Source organism: Candoia aspera, chromosome 3 (assembly GCF_035149785.1).
Source record: "Candoia aspera isolate rCanAsp1 chromosome 3, rCanAsp1.hap2, whole genome shotgun sequence".
In the NCBI taxonomy this organism is placed as follows: Eukaryota; Metazoa; Chordata; class Lepidosauria; order Squamata; family Boidae; genus Candoia; species Candoia aspera.
The window spans coordinates 99,684,277-99,700,061 of NC_086155.1; positions in this window are offsets into that span (position 1 = coordinate 99,684,277).

Below are 15,785 nucleotides of genomic sequence, written 5' to 3' on the forward strand. Positions count from 1 at the left end.
AGTACAGCATTAATTCTTCCAATCTTTATGAAAATAACCAGAAGTAATTCAGGCCATATTTTGTATGATCAAGTTCAAATGGTCTTCACACATCTAAGAGGAACTGCTATTCAAAAGGTTTAAGATTAAATAATATTCCCTTCGCATTCTATTCCCTCCTTTGAAAAAAATATTTCAAAATAATTCATTTATACTCATTTTCAAAAGATCAGTGTGTCAAAAGCTCTAAAGACCTCTGTGTTTTGCTTTGCCTTTGTTAATATTACATTTTCTACAAAGAAGGTTGCAAACCAAAGCAATTATCTGTTAACTTGCCACTCACTGAAGCGTTATCACCCTGTTCCTAAACAGTGAATCTGTGACTTAGAGATTTTTTATGTTTCAGCTTACTTTGCTTTCCCTAACAATAGAATGAACCAGTATCCCTTTCATTTTCTTTACTGATGGAATGATCTGGTACCATATCAACTGGATATGACTTTTTTAAAAAGTTAACTGTTCAAGAATCAGCAGGTTGCAGAGGAAAAATGATGTCACAGTAATAAATGGTTACTGCATCTCCCCCCCTGCCCCCCACATCATCTTCCAAGGATCTCCTGTACATGGATTTTCTTCTGACAAAAATTCTATGAGCAAGCTGGGCTAAGATGTAGTGAATAATTAAACATAACCCAATTTAGCTTCATAGCAGAGCAGAAATCTGAATACATATCACCCTGCTCAAAAGTTAACACTCTAAATACTGTTCTGCCTATGTCTGCTAGAACTGACACTTATGTAAACTAAGATTGTGGATTCGTAAGGACATACAGGCTGAAAAATCCATTTCCTTCCTGTGCAAATAAAGTTACTCCTAATCAAAGCTATTGCACCCACACTTGGAATAAAGAGGCATAACACTTCTCATTCTGTTGAAATCTAATAAAGGAAATCTGGAACAAATACACATGTTGTGTTGGCATATTGACTTAATCCAAAATTACATTTTCACCTCTTCCAATTAGCGGGAGAGTACTGAATCTGGAAAATGTGCAAAGTGTTTTTATTTCTGAACATACCTTTCTCAGTGTTGAAGGATATTCTCCTGTGTCAATACCTACGTTGGGTATGTGACCCAGGTGTAAACAAAAGGGTTTATTTTTCCTGTCTCAATATCTTGGAGCACTAAATGCAAGACCTAGGGGGATTTTTTTTTTCCCACTTGATATCTCTGTATACTTATCCATAACCATAGTTGTCTTTTATTTTCCTACTTTTTATATAGGTAAGCATTCTTGGTTCATTTGATTGATAAACAAACCCAATCTTATTTAGTCCACTGCACAATTGACTGTTGTACTGCATCCTGTTTCCAAGGCTGGACTGGCAAATGCTGAAACAATTTCATGTGGACCAAAAAGGGTAAACATGCTGGAATTACACAGTGCTGTACTGCTAGCAAGTTAATAATTGTAGTGTACCTACACACTTTGTCAGGTTTATCCTCCCTCCAGGCATCAGGAAAGGAAGCAGAATTGTATAACAAAATAAAATTAATGTTAATCCAGAGATTCTTCCCTCAGTGGAAGAATTCAGTGGCTGAATGTACTTCATATGTTAGGCTACAGATTTTAAAACAAGAGCCAAACAACCAGAGCAGTCAATCCTTTCTAGCTGCTTGTCTTCACAAAGCCTGAAATTGACAAAGGACTGACATGTCTTGTAAAATCCAAAGCTGGGTATTGTATGCTGAAACACAACCCCTGTACAATTTAACCTGGTTTGAATAGCCACCAAAGCAGTACAATTTATTTTATTGTGATTTATTTTTCCTATTCCACTTGCACCCAGGTCAAGCTCTTATTGGCCTGCTGGCATGGAAAAAGGAAGAAGACATTCTTGCCATCCCATGCAAATGACAGACAGGCTTTCTTCAAATGCTTGATTCTTTAAGACTAGTGTGATTTTCAAGTCAACAGAACTTGCAGAATTCATGCAGGGGCTTGAGAAAACAAATAAAAATCTCATTTTTAGTTTTCTGCACCATTCCAGATGGAGTCAAAGGGATACTGTTTATATCTGGAAACCTTATAGAACAGTTACGAAGAATTTACCATCCACAGAATCAGTTGGAGCACCCAAATTCAGATAAAGTGGTAGTTAAATTCTTGAACCTTCCAAATGACAGAAGCTTCTTTTGTCGTTCTCCTTCTCCTTCACATTCTCCTTCTCCTTCTCCCTCCCCTCCCCTCTCCCCTCCCCTCTCCCCTCCCTCTTCTCCTCCTCCAAAATGAAGCACTATACCACAGTGAACAATCTGAGGAGATGCATAGAAATAGCACCTGCTACTTCTACCAACTAGCAAAATGGTGAGGTGGCAGATGGTGGTTGATTGCAATGCAATATTTATTCTAGATATATTGGGTTGACCATATGCCTCTTGCAAAGAACTTATAGATACACATTTATATCCAGTGGATGTCCAACAATCATGTAGATTAAATTACCAATGATTTTAGCTAAATTGGGGCTAATTATGTTTATTAACCCCTCAAGGTGGAAAATTTTGATCTCCAAAGGGTCAGCATGGATATTTTTTTTTTGTTCTGTGTGAACGTTATATGGACCATTCACATCTATAGGTGGAGAAACATAATTTTATCCACTCTTATTTTTATTTGGATGTACTCAGCTGGTGTAAGCATGGGGCTGATCTTGTCAGGGTTTGGCAAATTAAGCATAATCAGGCTTACTTAGTTCTTGGATGAGAGACAACCAAGAAATGTCAAAGATTTAGGCTAGAGCTGAAAAACATCCAGTAAGAAGGAAAATGCAAATTACTTCTATATCATTGCCAAGAAAACTGGGACCATGCAGTTTGTGGTTTGTCAAATGAAAAGTCAAACAAAATCAAAATGACAGATTTACCCATGCTTACCAGAATAGTAATATATATTATCCATCAGTGAATTAATTCTTCCTAAACTGTGTGTTACTTAAACAACAGAAGCATTGGTTCAAACTTTAAGCATCATCAGCTGCTATATTTACAGAAAGTACTGCAATTGAACACACTTTCTATTCCCCCCTGGATCAATTAAGTACAAAAATCTCAAAGTGTAGTGACTTTATTTAACTAGTTATTCAATGTGTGTTTTTTTTGTCATTAAGCTGTTCTATATCCAGTGTTTTAAGAGAACCATAATGATGGAGTAAATTAAGTTATAGAAAATGACCAGCCTTAATAAGCAGTTTCAAAACTAACTTGAAGTTGCTGGGTCAACAGTTTATGATCTGTCTTGCCACTTGAGATTTATTACAATCAGTGTTCATTTGTGCTGAAACTGTGATGTAGGCCTTTGAATTAAGAAAAGAAAATGGCACTTTTTAGGTGAATGATTTGAAAATCAAGGTTTTTTTTAAGTAAAATAAAGTTGGGGTACAATCTTTCAAACCACACCCCCACTAAAACTGGCAGGGCAAGCTACTGTATATAAACAGGGAGCAAACCCCACACCCACTTGCACTGATGATGTTACCTAGTGAGGTAATGAAACGTCTGCAAACAACCAAGCTCAGAGAGCACCAAGGACTCCACAGTTCAACTCTGAGCTACATATATTCTCTTCTACAGTATTAGAAAATATAATATAGCTGCTTTTTAAAAATCTCAAAACAGGGATAGGAGAATCAATACAATTTCACGCTATACTCTAGAAGTATAGCTCAGTTTATAAGAATATATTTTAACTGAGCTAGCTCTTAAGTAACTTCAGTTACTGAAATTCTTTTGGTAGTGGCTTGGACTTTGTTGTGAACTCATCTAAGTCACAAGAGTTTTGCCCCTTCTGGACTAGGGTGAATATATTCATTTTCTTTTTTTTTTTCTCCATTCATACACACATACCTGGAGGACTAATAGTTTCTGCCCTCTACTGGGAACTATCAATTATCTGCCCTCTAGAGAATTTCTGATCACAGAAGGAATGATGATCTTCCCACTATCTTGGGACCATCACTTTCCTACCTTCTGGATTCATCAGTGCCACCTAGAGATTGATAGTCTTCTGCCCACTGAATCGGGAGACCCAGTTGCCTGTCATCAGAGATTACCTCCTTCTCTCCCCTCCCCACTTCTCTCTCTCTCTCGCACACACAACACATGAAAGATACCAACTCCATTCCATCATGCATGGCCACACATTCAGTTTACGCTCACTTTGTTCTTTGAGCAAGCTGTATGCATAAGGACTAAGACTGAAACAAATTTTCATTATTTTGTTATTTCTTGGATGTAACATGATTTTTCCTGATCTATGGGCCTATTCCTCTCACTGATTTTTACCCCATTTGTCCATGTATGAGGTGACTTGTTCTCCCAGTTCTTCTGCCTCTGTGAGCATGTTATTTTTTCGTATTTACCTATATTGGCTTATTGTTTAGAACTACTTACTGTTATGTTCTTTAACATCTGGTATAAACTTGAAAGGGTATAAAAAGATAAAGAAAGGAAAACAGATCAAAGAGAAGGGTTTTTTTTATATACTCCTTAAAAATTATATTGACACAAAATTTTGTGCTTAACTTGGCTCCTTTGGTAAAGCAAATCCTCTTGGCATAACACAAGGTTCTAGTGATTCACTGAGATCCCCCACTTGGGATGCTCTAAAGGCAGCGTAGAATGATAATTCTGGACAGATCAATGGCTTCATTTGGTTTAAGGCAGCTTCATATCTTCCTGTAATTACTGTAATTACTCATTCACATGCAGCTACCTTTGGAGATTCATAATGGTTATTCCAATATTTTCTCTCACTGTTTCAGCACATAGAATGTTATACTCATGGTTTTGTGCTGCAGCTGCAAAGCTAGAATATCACATCTACCTACCAGATTATACTGTTTATAATAACTTCATGATACTATCAACTAAAAGAAAACTCTTAATTAAAAAAAATCAGATCTTCTGGGTTATTTTTAAAAGGAAAGTTCCTTCACTGGCATGCAGGTTCTTGAATTAGTATAAATGTATGTATGTATGTATGTATGTATGTATGTATGTATGTATGTATTTATTTGAAAGATCTGCATGGCTGCCCATCTTAAACACAACTTTGGGTGGCTCACAACAACAATAAAACCCAGTAACTATAAATCCTAAAACAAAAACAGAAAGCCAGAGCCTCAATCATCCCTTGGGATACCCTAGAGCCAGCTCCAGATATCCTCATTCTATCCCAGTGCCTGGGTAAAAAGCCAGGGCTTGATGGCCTTCCAAAAGATGGGTGGGGGCATGCCCAATTAATTTCATTAATACAAATAAAAATAAACTTTTGCACACTTCAGTTTCTCTTGCAAAAATATGTGTGAATATTCAGACATTTTTTTTCACCCCAGCCATTTTTAAGAATCCATTAGAACATAGTTGAGTATCGGTTTATCTCTCTGTCTCACAGACAGTTTAACATATGCTGTATTGAAGGAATCAGGGTGGGAAAAAAGAGGTTCTGAGTTATTCTTAGGCTTTAACAAAATAAGGAAGAATGGCACTCTATGAGTCCTAAATAGCTTGTTGACATACACAGTATATGCCAGACTTTGATAATGTCAGGTCAGGAAACATTTAAGCTGGAACCCAACTTCCTCAAGCAGCTGCTGGATCCCTAGCATCCTCTTCTGGAAATTATGAGAAACCTAAATGTCAGCTTCAATGCATCCTGGTAGTCATTAGAATGCTCTGCACCCTAGCAGCAGGTAAATCTCCAAAAGCTCATTGGAAGTCAATTTAAGAATGGCAGCAAATGCTGAGCATCTCCCAATCTCAAACAGAATGTGTCTCAAGGAGGCTCATTGATCAAATTAACATGGCTAGCAACATGTAATCCTATGGAAGAAGAAAATAATTTCTAAATGTGGCAAACAAAGAGAAAGAACAGAAAGAACAGAACAGATACAGAATCTAGTCTATGAAACAGTATATTGAGATGCAAAGGGCCAAGATACTTGAGAAAAGATAAGCAAACTCTTATGTAGGGCGTCTGTGGTTCAGACTGCCTCGAAAGTTAGAATCACCTCACTTTGTGCTAACTGAAGCGATCCAGTTTGTATGAAGAAAAGGAGGAGACTGAGGAATCACCTGAAAAAAAAAAATGATTAAAATAAAGAGGCTGGCATGATCTATTGAGCTGCAAAGATCACTAGATGGAAGCAAACAACTAGATGGAAGCAAAGAGCTACAGAAAACTCTGATGCTTTGCTGTAATCTAATGGTTGAAATGTCTAGATGGGGAAACCGAGTTCTGGTATATCAAAATGGTGGTTTTTGTAGTGCAGGCAGTAAGGATCAGAATTTTATTAACTTTGGATTTTAAAATGTTTATTTTTTATCCCCAACAACAAAGAAAGCTCAAGTACATATACAGGTGTCAGTAGTTCTCTGTAGTCTCATCATTTGCAATTGATAAATAGAGAGCACACCTCAGTGTGCACATAAAAGTGTTCATACATCTGCAATTTGTTTTTCATTACATTATTTAAAATGAAGGATGGGCTTTTACACATGAGCAAAGTACATTTTTATGGTAAAGCTAGGACTTCTGTGAAATGTACTCGTATTTGCTCTTACTCCTTCTTGCTCAGTCATGACAAATCTTGCTCCCAAGGCTCCATGTGACATTCTAAGGACAAATGGCTTTCCTTTTTTGGAGTGACTGTTTTGGCTGATCACGGAAAGAGTTACAGTACCTTTCTCATTTCACATACTTCAAAATGGCTTCTCCAACAGTTCTTTAATGATTGGTGTGGAGGGCCTCTCTGTCATCTGCTGGATGCTTAGTGCTGCCTACAGACTGCTCACACTGATTGGAGAAAGCTTCAAGCAATCTGCAGCAGCACTAGCATCCAGAGGTGTGACTGAAATTTACCACAAGTGATCTGCAGGCAGCACTAGTGAGGAGGTCACATAGATCTTCATAATTAGGATGACCCAGCTGCCAAGCAGAAACCACATGGAGCCTTGCAATTTTGCTGACCCAGCAAGATCTTCCAAGACCAAGTGAGGAGAAGAAGGAGTGAATGCAGGTACCTTGCACACATGACCACTATGGGAGGAAGAGGGAGGAAAAGCTCACAGGAGGAAGTGGATGGCCAGAAGCTCTGGAACCTAAGTCCCCAATTCCCACAGATTCAAGGGCTTATTTCTGAATTCATCATCCATGGTTTTACATTTGAATGGAACCCCCATGAATATCAAAAACCATTTGTACTGAACTAATATGTGTAATTCCATTTTGTATGGAATTTGCATTGTTGCACAAAATAAATGAAAATTAGACACTATTGCAACTTTTCAACTTTTGGAAAGAGTGGTAGAACTAATATCATTCTTCTACATTGGTTATGCAGCACAGTTATGTGTAATTAGAAGGTTGGTATCAACCATCTTGGTTGCCATACTTGGTTTTAGGTCAAAAGCGAAGTGTTGTATTTTAAGTACAATCAGATTTTGACTCAACAGACTGAATAACATGTTAAGAACACTTGTTTTCAAATTCTTTTAAAAATTAGGATTGTTAGTGATTGATAAGACATTATTGACTACTGACTTATAATATATTCGCATTGTTGTGGGAAAAATGTCCACTTCAATGAAGAACCAAAGGGTTTGGAGGTAGATGCAACAAAGTATATTTTATTGGCATGCATAACTATAGTGATCACTGGGCTCCCAGAGAAAAGAATGCAAAACAGCCCCAAATTAAGTAAGGTTATTGTTCTGACAAGCAGAAACCACGCCGAGACAAGGAATAAGTCTCTAGTGCTTTAGTACTGCTACAGTAGACAGAAAATCCTACCTAACTGAAGAAGCGTGAGAAAACCCATACAGATAAACCCCAAAAGTCAAGGCGGGTCTGTTCTGTGTCTCTTTGAATGACAGCTCAAATTCTCTCTACTACGCATGCATTTTCCCCCCTGGATAGGGGCCCACTCCTGCTCACCATCAGTGCTCATGACAGTTATGCGTCAGTTTGGTGTAATGGTTAAGATGCAAGGCTAGAAAACGGGAGACCAAAACCAGCTGGGTGACCTTGGGCCAGTCACTGTCTCTCAGCCCTAGGAAGGAGGCAATGGCAAACCACTTCTGAAGTCTTGCCAAGAAAACTGCAGGGACTTGTCCAGGTAGTCACTAGGAGTCAAAAACTGACTCGATGGTACCCCCGACAAAAATGGGTTATATACCCCCAGAAAAGTCACATAGGAATGATAAAAGAAACCAATGTAAATCATACTATGACCTTTATAGACAGCATGTAACAACTGATAATACTATGGGATTACCGTACTAGGGCTATCCTGGTACCTCTACATTTTTTCTACTAATGGTACTCTAACCCACCATAATAACAGATACTAACACCATGTACCATAAACCATGGCATTGTTTATGATGCCACATATTTTGGTACTACCTAGTGACACGTATTTATCTATTGCAAACTTAATATGACCTAAAAAACAGGTATTAATAATTATTCTTTAGTTTTGATTTTAAAAATGGTCCAAATGATACATGAACACCCACAGGTGTTAGATTTCATGGGCATCTTGATGTCATTTTGCAAATGACATGAATTATATGCTTATATCATTGACCAAAGATTGGTACACTCCTATCTGGGATGGTCATCCTCTTCCACCGAGTGTGCAGCTTCAGGAGGGACACACATGGAGTGGTAAGAGAGGAAGGGGACACCTGCCTAGCCAGCCAGATCAGCCGAATCAATCCTGGCAATCAATGGGGTGACAGATGTCACAACCAGTTCGCCCTCACATCCAAATGATATACTTATATCATTTTGATGATATATTTATATCATTTTGCATTTTTGCAAAATGTATCCAAACACCTATGCCTACATTTTCTTTTCCTTCCACTGAAGAACCCACTTTACATTGTTCTCTACTGAAAACTAGGATCTTCTATAGCTCTTCATGTATCTGTAGCAGTTGGTGATTTTACATTTTGTATGAGAAAGTCCAGTTAGTCACACCTTCTCAAAATAGAAAACAGTAATATATTACCTTGTTGTTGAAAGTGTAAATGAGATGTTCATGTTACTATTATACTTATTGCCAAATGTTTAGTCCCTGCAGTAAGGGGATTTCCAGCACTAGACAGTAACACTATGGAGGCTGTAAAGACAGAGAAGATTTTGTACACCTTATGAACTACCTTACAAAATTGTAAAACGTTCTATCCAAGTTTTCTGTCATCCATGCAAGAGAATCTGCACCTCTGATGTAAGTTCTGGGCTTTAAATTCTAGGAAATGTTGAGATATTAACAATTAAAAATCTGGAATGTTTTGCAGATATATCTTTTTTATACCTTGAGCACATAGGAGAAGAGCTCTAGAATTATTTTCACTAAATATAGTTCATGGAGACAGACTGATGAAGCCTCTATTCCATATTATCTTCTATTTTTACCAGTGTTTTCATAATAGCAGTTAGAAGTGTCCAAGAACAATAATATTTAAAGTTCAATTAGGAATTCATGCTGGTAGGAAGATTAAATATTCACTAAGAAAACAACAGACTTTCAAATAATGGCTGAAACTTCATTACTCAAATACATTTTTGAACTGCTATTTTCTGCCTCACTTCACTGTAATTGCAAAATGTAATAGTGGCTGTAAATGTTTCAGGGCATAAAATAACAGAGAGCTCCTAGGTTAAAGGACAGTGCCTGAAATACAATAAACAATTTTCCAGTGTGCTTGCTTGCTGTTCCATCTTTTCCTTCCACAGCACCCCTTTGCTAAAAATGGCAATACTGTGAGAGAGCAGATCCTATATTCTCAAGCTTCCTCATTCTCTGTAAGGATAAAGGAACAGCTGGATTTACATCTCTTGCCATCTACAGCACTTTCATGACATTAGGCAAGTTCCACTGCTGAGTTTGATCCTTCAAGGTTCACAGCCAGTGCTTCCTCCTGCTGGCCAATGGGAGGGCCCAAAATGCAACAGCAGGCTAGCATTCCCACTTGCCTCATTCATTCTTCATTGTTTCTTTTCAGGGAAGCCCAACTTGCCACTAAGTGGAGGGAATCATGTATTGAGGGGTGCAAGTTGACCATTTTTTGGGGGGGGTGGCAGGATGAGATGGGGAACTACTTCGACCAGAGCACCATAGAAAATGCTGCAAAACTACCTTCAGACCATTGCCTCTAAAACAGAAACTAAGTGTCTGGTTAATGAAATCTGTTTCCTAGCCTCCTGACATTCTCAAAATATTGTGGGGAAACAGGATGGCAATGCCAGTTTCTGGTTAAGGATAGTTGCTATATGGGGAAGGGGCCCAAGAATACATTGAATGCTTCATTTTGTTTTGTTTTATTATTCCTTTCCTTTCCTTTTGGTGTGTGTGCATAAATGCATACATGCATACATGCGTGTGTGTTTAAAATATATAGCCTCCCATGGCAGGTAACAAAAATATTTTTAAAAATGTTATACTATCTATGGAACAATGTAAGATGGGAAAGTAAATGCAACGTAGCAGGCTAACAGCTTGTTAAAAAGAAATATTTGCTAATCTCAGCTAATGGACTGTACAGAAGTATTTGATGTATTTAAATGGGAGAGATACAGTACCACAGTTATAAGCTTTTGCTGAAAAAAGCTACTTTGGGTTCTCCTGATATGTTGACCTTTTCAAAAAAACTCAGTATGAAATGTCCACAAAGTACTAAGAGATCCTATGGGGGTGGTGGGGTGGGGAAACTTCCCTTGTGTCTAAGATCCAGGCCTAATAGAGACAATAAAGCCCCCAAATCCCAAAACTTATCATGCTGGAAAAAATGCAGCATTTACTCAGTTACAATTACGTAGAAATAAATCCCATCAGCCTCAATGCAATTTTCTCCTAAAAGTACTTGCATGTTTTAAGTTTTTTTTAAAAAACAACAACAACAATGCAGGAATCTGCAGGTAATATATTTATTTGTTTGCTTGTTTAATTAATAAATTTATTCACTGCCCATCTCTCCCTCACAGGTAGTAATATAATTATGCAAGTAATATTTCACTGATTAATTAGAACCAGGAATTCATACAGAAAAGGGTCAACAACATGAATCTTTACAGAGACCCACTGTTTTAAGTAGCAGTGAGGTGGAAGAAGGATTTTAGTGCAGCAGGACCAAATGGCCATTGTTTAACCTTTGATATATTTTGATGATTTCAACTTCATTCCAGCCCAACACAACCTTTTTTTAAAAAAAGTTCAGTGTACCTATGCAGTATACATAACCCTTAAAGAAGAAAAAAAAACTTATTATTTGCTGAGAAAAAGGTGAAGTTGAGTCAAAATATATTGTTTGCTATGATGTTTTTATCTTGCATTTACTCTCTATTAAGCACCCTGAGTCACATGTTTGAGATGGGAGGTCATATAAATCGATTGATTGATTGATTGAATAAATAAATAAATAATAAAATCAAAAGTATAGATAGCCATAGGGAGTCATTATATCTGATTTTAAAGTAAGAGAATAACTGTTTTCCTTGCTTCTCTCTTTAAAACAGTAGCTCTGCATATACCAATGTTGTCCTATGAAGAGATAAATTGGTCTGAGAAGCAGCCACTGCATCAACCACTTCCACATGACACTGTATGGTTAATCCTTGCTTAACGACCACAATTGGGACCAGAATTTTGGTTTCTAAGCAAAGCAGTCATTAAGTGAATCTGACCCAATTTTACTACCTTTTTGTGGCAATCATTAAGCAAATGACCGCAGGTGTTAAGTGAACCATGTGGTCGTTAAGTGAATCACACATTCCCCATTGTTTTTGCTTGCCAGAAGCCGGCTGAAAAGGTTGAAAATGGGTGTCACATGACCACAGGATGCTGTGATGGTCATAAATGTGAATTGGTTGCTAAGTGCCCAAATTGTGATCACATGACTACAGGGATGCTGTGATGGTTGTAAGCATGAGGACCGGTTGTAAGGTTTTTTGTTCAGCACCACTGTAAGTCCGACCCATCACTAAACAAATGGTTGTTAAGTGAGGACTGCCTGTACTTAGCTTTGCCAGAGTCAGCTACTGGAATTGTTCTGACTACTGAGACAGCTTAGTGTAGAGCACAGAGCAACACAAAACAAAACAACATGACTTCTTTGCTTTTAGTAGAAGGTGGATACATTGTTTTCTGAAACAACTTTGAAGGGGTTCTTTCACAGACCTTCATCAAAGCCCAAGAATGCTGCCATTGCAGTGTTCTTTGGACATAAAAAGTCATCTTACTATCATTAAATGAAGATAATCCAAGCTGAATAGCACAAACAAAAAGAAAAGTAACAACAAATTCCTGATATAAAATCCGAGCTTAGCGATACATGTCCTCTACAGAAACTAAAAAAAAAGGAAACAACAACACATATATGCTAATCTGACACGTAAAAAAAACAAAAACAAAAGAGGATGAAGACCAATGATGTAAGAATGTTTGATTTAAAAATGCTAACAGGGAACCTTAATATCCATTAAGGTTTCCCATTAGCTTTCCTATAAAAATCCATCTGACTAGTTTAACTCAGACATTCTTATTGCTATCACACCCAACAAGCATGCATAATTGTGCTTCCTTTTAAGTCAGCTGTTGTCTGCTGGCTGAATTCCAGCTTAAACTCATTTTTTTGCCCATACACATTATTTGGCTTCTGCATAGCTGATTTATTTTAGCAAGAGTAGGCTGTGAACACAAACTCTGATTTTGCAGAGAGGTGGTTTAAAAAACACTGTAAGTCTGAACCTCATCAATTGTAATGGAGAATAATCAGGAAGAGAGATTAGTTCTTAGAAGATAAGCATATTATCCATTTACCATCTCACACTAGGGCATTTATTTTACTGGAGAAAATGGCATATTGAAACATTTTAGGGTTTGATTTATAGTGTTTCAGACTGAGTGGGGAGGCAACCTCTACTGTTCACAACAGTGGTAGAAGTCATCATCATCACCATCATCACCATCATGCTGCCATTGGATGCCACCTTGTCATAGTGGAGGGACTTAAGGTCCTCACTGAAACTAAGAGTAGCTGTATGGCATCATAGCTCCTGGTAGGGTCTTCCAAGCCAGGCAAGCATTCACTGAGAGATTGTGGTGGTGGTGGTGGTGGTGGTGGTGGTGGTGATGATGATAGCAAAACTAAACTGGGAAGCTATGCTGGAAGGAAAAAAAATGAGGAGTAGACTACCTCAGTGTTACCTAATTATTGCAAACAGTTTTAGCCATGAGAAAACATTGTCCTGGGTTGCATGAAAAGCAGTGATGAAACATGCCTTGGGTGAGCAACAATAGCTTTGAAAAAGAGTTGTTTATCTTAGAAATCTTATCCATCATGCCCTACAAATACAGCTCATATGCCAAATCAGAGCCCAAACTGATATTTTTCCCCCACTTCTGTGTTATGGACATTGCTAGATGAAGGATAGGGGGCTCTCTCCAGGGGGAAAAGTGCAAGTGCAGTGCTGATTCTCTTTGCCTCCCAGTCAAGAGATCTAGAAAGGAATCACCATAGCTTTCTGAGCTTTTCTAGTAGGATTTGCAAGGACCTTCTCAGTTTAGCAGGATTTTGCACCATAGAGTAGAACAATAAACACTAGAGCTAAATCTTCTGATCTCAGCGTGGTTCTTTGCTCTATATCCTGACATCCTGCCATCATAACCCGCACGGAGACATCTAGAAGGTCCATTCTAGGGAGGCACTTCAGAAAAAAAGTCCCTTATACAGAAGAGGATCTATGAATGATGGCACCATGTATCTGATGAAGTGAGCTGTAGTTCACAAAGACTTATGCATTTTAATAACAGACATTTCTTAGTCTGAAAAGGGTGCTGCCAGACTGCTTCTGATTTTTGGCTACAGCTACTACTACTGTTGGAGAAGACTCCTGAGAATACAATGGACAGCCAAGAAAAAAAAAAAAAGACTCATCAAACAAATCAACCCAGAGTTCTCAGTCAAGGCACAAAGGACCAGGCTCAAATTATTCTATTTTAGATACATTATGTGAAGACCTAGCTCTCTGGAAAAGACACTGATGCTGGGAAAGGTGAAAGGAAAGAGAAGAAGAGGACAATTAGGAGAGCAGCAAGGTGGGTGGACTCAGTTACAGTGGCAATAAGAAGACCTGTTGGAAGACCTGAAAGACCAGATTAGGGACCGATTGTCATGGAGAAAATCTATGTGATCACTAAGAGTCAACACCAACTTGATGGCACATAATCAATCAATCTGCTAATACAGCTCTTCTTCTACAATGCCTAATAGAGGGCAACATGACTTTATCCCCATTAATATAACATTACAAAGAGGTGAAACCAAAATTTAGGTCTCCTGCATAGATGAAAAAGACATTGCAAGAGATCTAGTATTCCAAACCATGTACAAAGGAAGGGCTCTGAGAGGATATGATTGCAAGTATGTAAACTGGAAGAGAACTATGTTATGAAAAAGACATAACTTTTAAAAATATTTTTGTCAGAGCTCATAAGTTTAGTATCATATTAAGCTTCTCTACATTTTAGCTTGATTTATAAATATTGGGATTCCAAGGTATAGTTAGAGACTCCAGTAGGAGCTGTATCCTCATTCTGGTGGCATTTATATTGATTTTACCACCAAATTGTTGCAACCCGACAGGTGATGAATAGCTGAAAGCACATTTAGTTAACTCCCTGAGCTTTCCCTCTTACATTTTTAAATCTTCTTGCTATTTAACATCCAACTCAATATCATCCTAAGTGTGAAAAGCAAGGATACACATTAATGGGCTTCCAGAAGAAAGAAATCTATAAAATTAATTACTTATAGAATTGGATTTCGGAAACTTAAGTGTCAATCTTTTTCTTTTCTTTTTTTCTATTTTTTCCATTTGGTTTTGTATTTCAGTCTGTATCATTAAATGGTTCCATTCATATCAGGTACACTGACATTTGCTCTACTTCTTCCCCTAGTGAAATGGGAAAGATTTACAATTGTTTTTTCTCAGGGGAAGTTCTTAATCAAAGAGTCATTCTGCAACGTAACAGACAGGAATTCACTTGGATGTAAACAAGCAAGCTAGAAAACAGGAAGGAGAATATATAATATATGCTGGCCATCTATGTACACTAGAGGCCTGCTTCTAAAGAATTGGCTGTTTATCTCAAATCAATATGTGAAATTTACCTCAGCCTATCAACAGCATTTATTACTTCTTAGAGCTGCCAGTGTCTCAAAGTGTGGAGTCCTTGGTGCTCTCTGAGCCTTGTTGTTTTCTTGCAGACATTTCATTGCCAGACTAGGCAACATCTTCAGTGAGAAGAGGGAGTGGGCCTTGCTCTCAGTTTATATACCGTGGCTTGCCCTGCTTGTGTTGGTAGGGGTGTTGTTCTCCCCTTGGGAGTTCCCTGATTGGGCTGTTGTTTGCTGCTTGGTTGATGGCCTGAGTTAATAGTTCCTTGATTAGGGTGTATTGTGTTGTTTGATGGTTCATCTGGTGTTAATCCTAGTGTTGATTTTTGCATATCTGGGTGTTGATTGCTGGGAAGGAAGGGAGTGTACTGGTCTTTTGGCTTTTCTATTGTCTCTTTTGAATGGTATGTAAATGTTGTTTACCTCTACGTGTCTGTTGCTGGCTGCTTTGTCTGAGTGCCAGGCTTCCAGGAATTCTCTGGCATTTTTGGATTTGGCTTGGTTTAGGTTTGGCTTTGGTGTCTCAAAGATTGGATAAAAGTTGAAAACAAAGTTG